The following is a 6,000-nucleotide window of genomic DNA, read 5'->3' as shown; positions in this document are numbered from 1 at the left end:
ATCGAAGGTGCAGGATATGCTTTAAGGGATTATTTCATTACGGTCTTTGTTGATTTTAGAGACTAAGTTCGAGGAGCTTTAAACCCTCGAGGGTTATTTTAAACGCTGAGGCGCCGATTGCCGGTGGAATTCTAAGAGGGCTCTTTTCCACCTTCTGGCAAATATTTACCGGCAACGTGGCTGGGAAAACTGTACGGTGCCTCTCGACGTCATTCGAGCGAGCTTCAGGCTCGCACGGCTCGCACGAGTGCATCGCAAATATGAGAATCGTCAACGCGAAGACACCGATTTTCACGGAGAGATTCAGCTAACGAACGCTAATCTCTTCTGCTAGATGCGGAATGATCGCGCCGTCATGATCCGTGTTTCTTTTTCTTTTCTCGTTAATTTTCACGTTTCGATATCACGTAACTTCACAAGCTCGAAGCAAATCCGAAAGTCGACCGAATGCATCACGGCCAAGTATTTACTTAAGTATTTAGATTCCTAAGCTCCACGTACCGTTACAGACGCGGCTAAATTACATCAACAAGCTTAACACGCCGCGTCAGAGTTCAGTGAGGTCCTCATCGTGAGGAAAATTAATCAGCGAGCGTGTCGTAAATCTCGCGAATATCGACCAAACGATGAATTACCACGCCTCCCGACCGCGGCTACAACGATGAGGAGGTAGCCGTCGTCTTTCGGTATCTTCAAGGCAAATGAAAGGTTTGATAAATGACGGTAGGAAAAGCGAAGGAGAAGACTGCGCGTCGCAGGGACACTGACAGAGAGTCAGAATCGATCGATCGCAACTTTCATTACAGTACAGCTTGCAAGACCCGACATACTTGGCCCCATCATCTTGGTACCAATCAACCAGACATTGTTGTTAACTCTGCGCGACACTTGCGATGCACTTGCGCGAGCGACAAGAGATTAATTGTCGCATTCACCTCGCCAAATTGTGTAGCTCAAATTTCCGCGTCAGGTCGTCGACTTCTATCCGAATCGACTCGACTGCAGCGTGCGTGCGCGACGAAATTGGCGTCAAGCCAAGACCCGAGGCCTGTTCGAGCCCGATTTCCTTTTCCGTGTATTATTTATTCAATATAACGACACGGACGTGCGGCTCGATTCGCAGGTGGCCGCCGGCGCGAAGCGCGGAGATGCGCGTACACGCGCGATACACCCGATGATATTTGGCATCTCATGTGAACGAGAGAGGAAAGGAGGTGCGGCGGGTTTGTTCCTGCCGGTGCTTAAACAGAGAGTCTTCTCCACGCTGCGGCCCTCGCGGGTCCCTTATCTCGATTCTCAAACAAAGGAAACGTCAGTGGAAGAACCACGCTTCCTTATCTGATTGTCAAGTCGTCGGGTCATGTCGAAGCCCCGGAGTCATCCCCCGATCTCGCTTCCGTGTTATTCTTTCGGCCCTCGCAGCCACCTAGGCCCCGGGAGCGGGAACCTTCGCGCGTCACTCACGAGGCGAGAAACTCGTGCAATTGTTTCCTTAAGATGGCAGAGATGACCGAGGAGGCTCGGAGATCCCTTCAAGGGAATCTACGTTTAACAGCTTAACAGCTTCAGCAAATTTTCGACGGATACCGATCTCTGTCTCTCTCTCTCTCGCTCTCTCTCTCTCTCTCTCTCTCTCTCTCTCTCTCTCTCTCTCTCTCTCTCTCTCTCTATCTATCTCTCTCTATCTCTCTCTCTCTCTCTCGGAGAGAGACTCGTGTGCGAACGACCGGTTTAATCTCCGGTCACCCTCGTCAGGATTAAGTGCGTCGGTGTCTCGCAGGGCAACAATAGCTGTTAATTGGTACCGGTGATCGAACAAATGGACTCATCACACGGCAATTGAGGGATTAAAAGTGTCTCAAAGCGGGAATTACGAAGAAAGACATGTAATATGAATTTAGAATTGCCGTTCTTTTTTTTTTTCGTACATGTTGTCTAATTGCATCAATTTTCCATGAAGATGCAATAACTCTCTTTTTCCTCAACAATTTTCCGCTCGTAACTACCGCGGTAATTATTAAAATTTGATAAAATTGTCCTGTCTGACACAGTCGTCGTTCATTTCTCAGTTTCTTTTCTGCTAACTTTTCTCGTCGTAATGAATAATTTTCTTATTAGGCCTATTGAGACAGTACCGCCATCTACCGTTCTTGTTCTTCATTCGATAGACACGCTTATAAAATCGACATGATATATAATTAATATAAAGCACAGATACAAACTAATGTTTGAACGTATTACCGATAGCCGCAAATCATCGTTCAACGCCAAGGTTTTTTAAATAATTCAATAGTTCGTACGATAACTGCCGTCGCTATAACGGAGAGAGAGAGAGAGAGAGAGAGAGAAAGAGAAACCTGCTGTATCGATGCACGAAGACTTCCCAGCTGGATGAGTTACCAGCGCTGGGTGAGTTTCTGGTTACCATGAAGAAAATTGCTGGGAAATTTTGAAACTGACCACAATTTCCTTCTCAGTATGTTTTTCACACAATAACCAGCAGCTGTTGCTTACAACGTATATACCATATCAAGGTATGGAAGCGTATCGATTTTATGCAGTTTTTAAAATAAACTATGCGAAAAAGTTGATGGAGCAGTTAGATGTACATCCGTAAAAATTTCAAAAACCAACCGTACAACGACGATAAATGCAAACGAATTGAATGTCGAGCCGCGTTTAATCGATTTATTCTAACCGGACGAATTTGCCGACGCAACAGCAACGGGCTACGAATTTCACGAATTGTATCGGGCTCATCCCACAAATATAATTGGCCGTTGGCGCCTGCGATTAAAAGTAAAGTAAAATTACTCTACGAGTAACACAACGTTCGACTGCTTAGATTCCATGCCGGATCAACGCGACAAGCGGATTTCGTCATTTTCCCACAAAGGAAAACGAAGTGTCCTCGGGCAAAGTTGGGACACGGCGCTTCCAAGCTAACAGTCTCTCCTTTCTCGCACGGACATCCCGCAATAACCGATCCGAAACGCTGCCCTGGAGAATTTCATCCCCGCATGAGGAACGACGCGCATTATCCAAGTAGTAGAATTTCCTGCGAAGCATTCGATCTTGTCCCGAGGACAGTAGTGTCGAGTTACGCCATTCTTGCGCGCCCCGCAAAAATAGGAAGAATAAATACACGATACCCCTTTTCTCTCCCGGGTAGAGAGCGGCGTTCCGTCGGAATCAACTTTCCCGACTTTTCTCGCTGCCACGAGGAGATACCGAAGTGTTTTTTTATTAGAAAAAAGTATCCGACGCGCTGGAGGGAACATCTTATAACTCAATCGCGAGCTAATTTTATCTCTCTGCCGGTATCACGACCGTCTCGGGTGTAATTCTCCGGAGCTAATGACGAGGATTCTTTATTTACACGTACACCGTTTCACACCGATATTACGTAACAGTCCCGGGGCACTGTCTTAGCCAATTGCTGTCGCGAGACGAACGGTTACTGCAAAGGTATTTTGCCGCTGGCTACGCTGGAGAAATGTACGCGATGTAAATCGGAGATTCTGTTTTTCGCGTGCTCGGAAAAACACACGGAAGCAGCGATTGTCTGAAAAGTGACATCTCATTTTTAAGACATGCCGTTTGCGAGAGCATATTTTCCGCGAGATACTCGCCTCGAGCACGCTCCTCGAAGCAACCGAGTGCCACCGGTGATGACGATAATTCGTTATCTTCGATAATTTACAGAACGACTGCACGCGAGTCCGCCTACGAGTCGAACTACGAGCTAAGGCAAGAAAAAGGCCGAGGCAATTAACCTTCGGTCGTCGCGTAGGCTCCGGGAGCAACGAACGACCTTCAGACATCCTTGCCGCGCCAATGTCCTGTCGAGCCCACCCTCGAACTCGAGATCAGGAGTTTCGGAGATAGTTTTTTTCTCGGAGGTGCTTGCCACCCGAATTCAGCGTTGAATACTTTATAACGTACACGTGTGGATTATTTGTATGTATGTATGTAGAAGACGCGGCCTCTTGAGTTTTGGCGGAGGTATCTCGCCGAAATCGGATATCAAACTCGAGTGTTATCTCGGAATGAAAGCGTAATCTGAATTCTACGAGCCGCCCGTAGCCGTTCGCAGGATCTCGCTGGCTCGAAATCGATGCGGTGCGGCGAGACATCGAAATGAATCTTGAGGAATGCCTCATTTCCCGTATATATTCCAAAGAGAAAAAAAGCTGTCATTAATAATCTCCTGTTCCACTTTTTTTTCCAAGCGAATGAAAAGTTCTATATATCGATGCAAAACACCGACTAGCATCCAATTATCATACATCTAATTATCGTACGAATTATTGAATCACCTCGGAAGCTTCTTTTACGTTAAACGACGACTCGTTTGCATGAATTATCACACATGCTTTCTACCAATCAATCCGTTGTGCTTAGACGCGCGTCGCACGCGAAAGAAGCGCGTACCTTTCGGGCACGCACGGAGCATTAACCGGTCATTCACTGGGAGGGACGGGGGGAGGGAGAAATACATGAACCCTGTCGCCGAATCGCGCCTGCCAACTCTCGCCTCACCTCGCTTCTTCTCCGCCCATCCGTGGCCGTGACAATTTCCAAACGGCGAGCCGAGGGGAGATTCAGAGAAAGAAAAAGAAAACATCCCCAGAGAGCGCATCCCCAGATTCGCAGGGTGGAAGTCGTCACTTCGACACACACGACAGATCGCCGCGATGGTGGTTGTCGTGGATGCCGGTGGATGCTGCGAACAGCGACGACAAGGCTGGTCGGAGAGACAAACGAACGAACGAACGAACGAACGGACGGACGGACGGACGGACGGACGGACGGACGGACGGACGAACGGACGGACGAACGGACGAACGGACGAACGAACGAACGAACGAACGAGCGAGCGAGCGAGCGAGGAGGAGTGTCGTCCACGTGGATCAATACCGAAGAGCGTGTAGGCGCCTCCACCTTCGGCGAGGAGCAGTACTCTCGCGCCGCGGACACGCGACGCACGCTCTCCATCGCGTCGTCGTCGCCGTCGTCGTCGAGAGTCGTCGGCCGTTCGTGGACCGAAGGACTCGCCGAGACACTTGTCTCTACGAGGACATCGTCCGTCGTCGCGGCTCGACCGGTCCTTCCTCTTGTCTTCTACCTTCTCCTCAGTCGCCCCGAGAGGATGCCATTCGGCTGCTCGCGCGACAGGACGATCCTTGGATCTCGCGCGCGACAAGTCTCACCCACTCCTGTCCGATCGAGGCACTTTTCTCTCAACTTCCTCCTGTGACACATCCGAGAGGATACGCGACGCACGACGGACAGAGGTACTGTTCGATATCTGCTCCGCGTTCGCGCGTCACGTCTTTTGCATCATATAACCCCTTCCTCCCCTCCCGCGTTTCCTTTCGCTTTCCCTGCCGTCTGCGATGGATGTATCTTTCTTTTTCTAAGAAGTCGTCTCTGCGCTTTCGCGACACGCTCGAGAGAGTCTCGCGCGATATTCCTTTTCTTTTTCTCATTAAGACTGTCGATTTCTTTCGTCGATGTTCGTCGTTTCGACGATGACCCGTGGACTCATTAAGATCGATTCAGGGGAGGAAGCACCTTCCCTGAAGGGGAGATCACGCGGAGAATTATCGTGATCTCGTTCCAAGGCGAGGGTGCGTTTGTGCGTATGTCATCTCCCTTTCCGAACTCATTGTCCTACATTAGCAGCCCTTCTCGTGTTTGACCTCGCGCGACCCTATGGAGACAGCGTTCGCGATCGGAGGCCGAACTCGCGATTTCCGCTGTTGGACGTTAGATTAATGACACTCATTCATTACACCTTCGCCTCGATGACTCCGTAAACATCCGTTTAAGAGAAATTTAATTCAAACACTCGCAGTCGTTGCTTCAAAGTCAACGGGAATCCGCCCCCGTCCCCCCCTTCCCCCCCCACGCATTGTTGCTAAGTTGAACACCTGTCGAGTAACTAACTGCACGTGCTTTATGTACTAACGATACGACTCGCGACGACTGTTATAA

General features: G+C 49.3%; 1 protein-coding gene across 1 annotated transcript in view; it reads left to right on the top strand.

The window, feature by feature from the left end:
• Positions 1 to 4,949: 4,949 nt before the first annotated feature.
• The window catches only part of Ndae1 (Na[+]-driven anion exchanger 1), a 63,248-nt gene continuing 62,197 nt past the window's right edge, over positions 4,950 to 6,000 (top strand). The window contains exon 1 of the mRNA XM_025300531.1: positions 4,950 to 5,297. The gene's annotated coding sequence lies outside the window, so the exon portion shown is untranslated. The remainder of the gene's footprint in view (positions 5,298 to 6,000) is intronic.

This window comes from Harpegnathos saltator, unplaced genomic scaffold (genome assembly GCF_003227715.2).
Source record: "Harpegnathos saltator strain DR-91 unplaced genomic scaffold, Hsal_v8.6 scaffold374, whole genome shotgun sequence".
NCBI classification, from domain to species: Eukaryota; Metazoa; Arthropoda; class Insecta; order Hymenoptera; family Formicidae; genus Harpegnathos; species Harpegnathos saltator.
The sequence above is the reverse complement of the archived record's forward strand: the minus strand, read 5'-3'. Positions and strand labels throughout refer to the sequence as shown.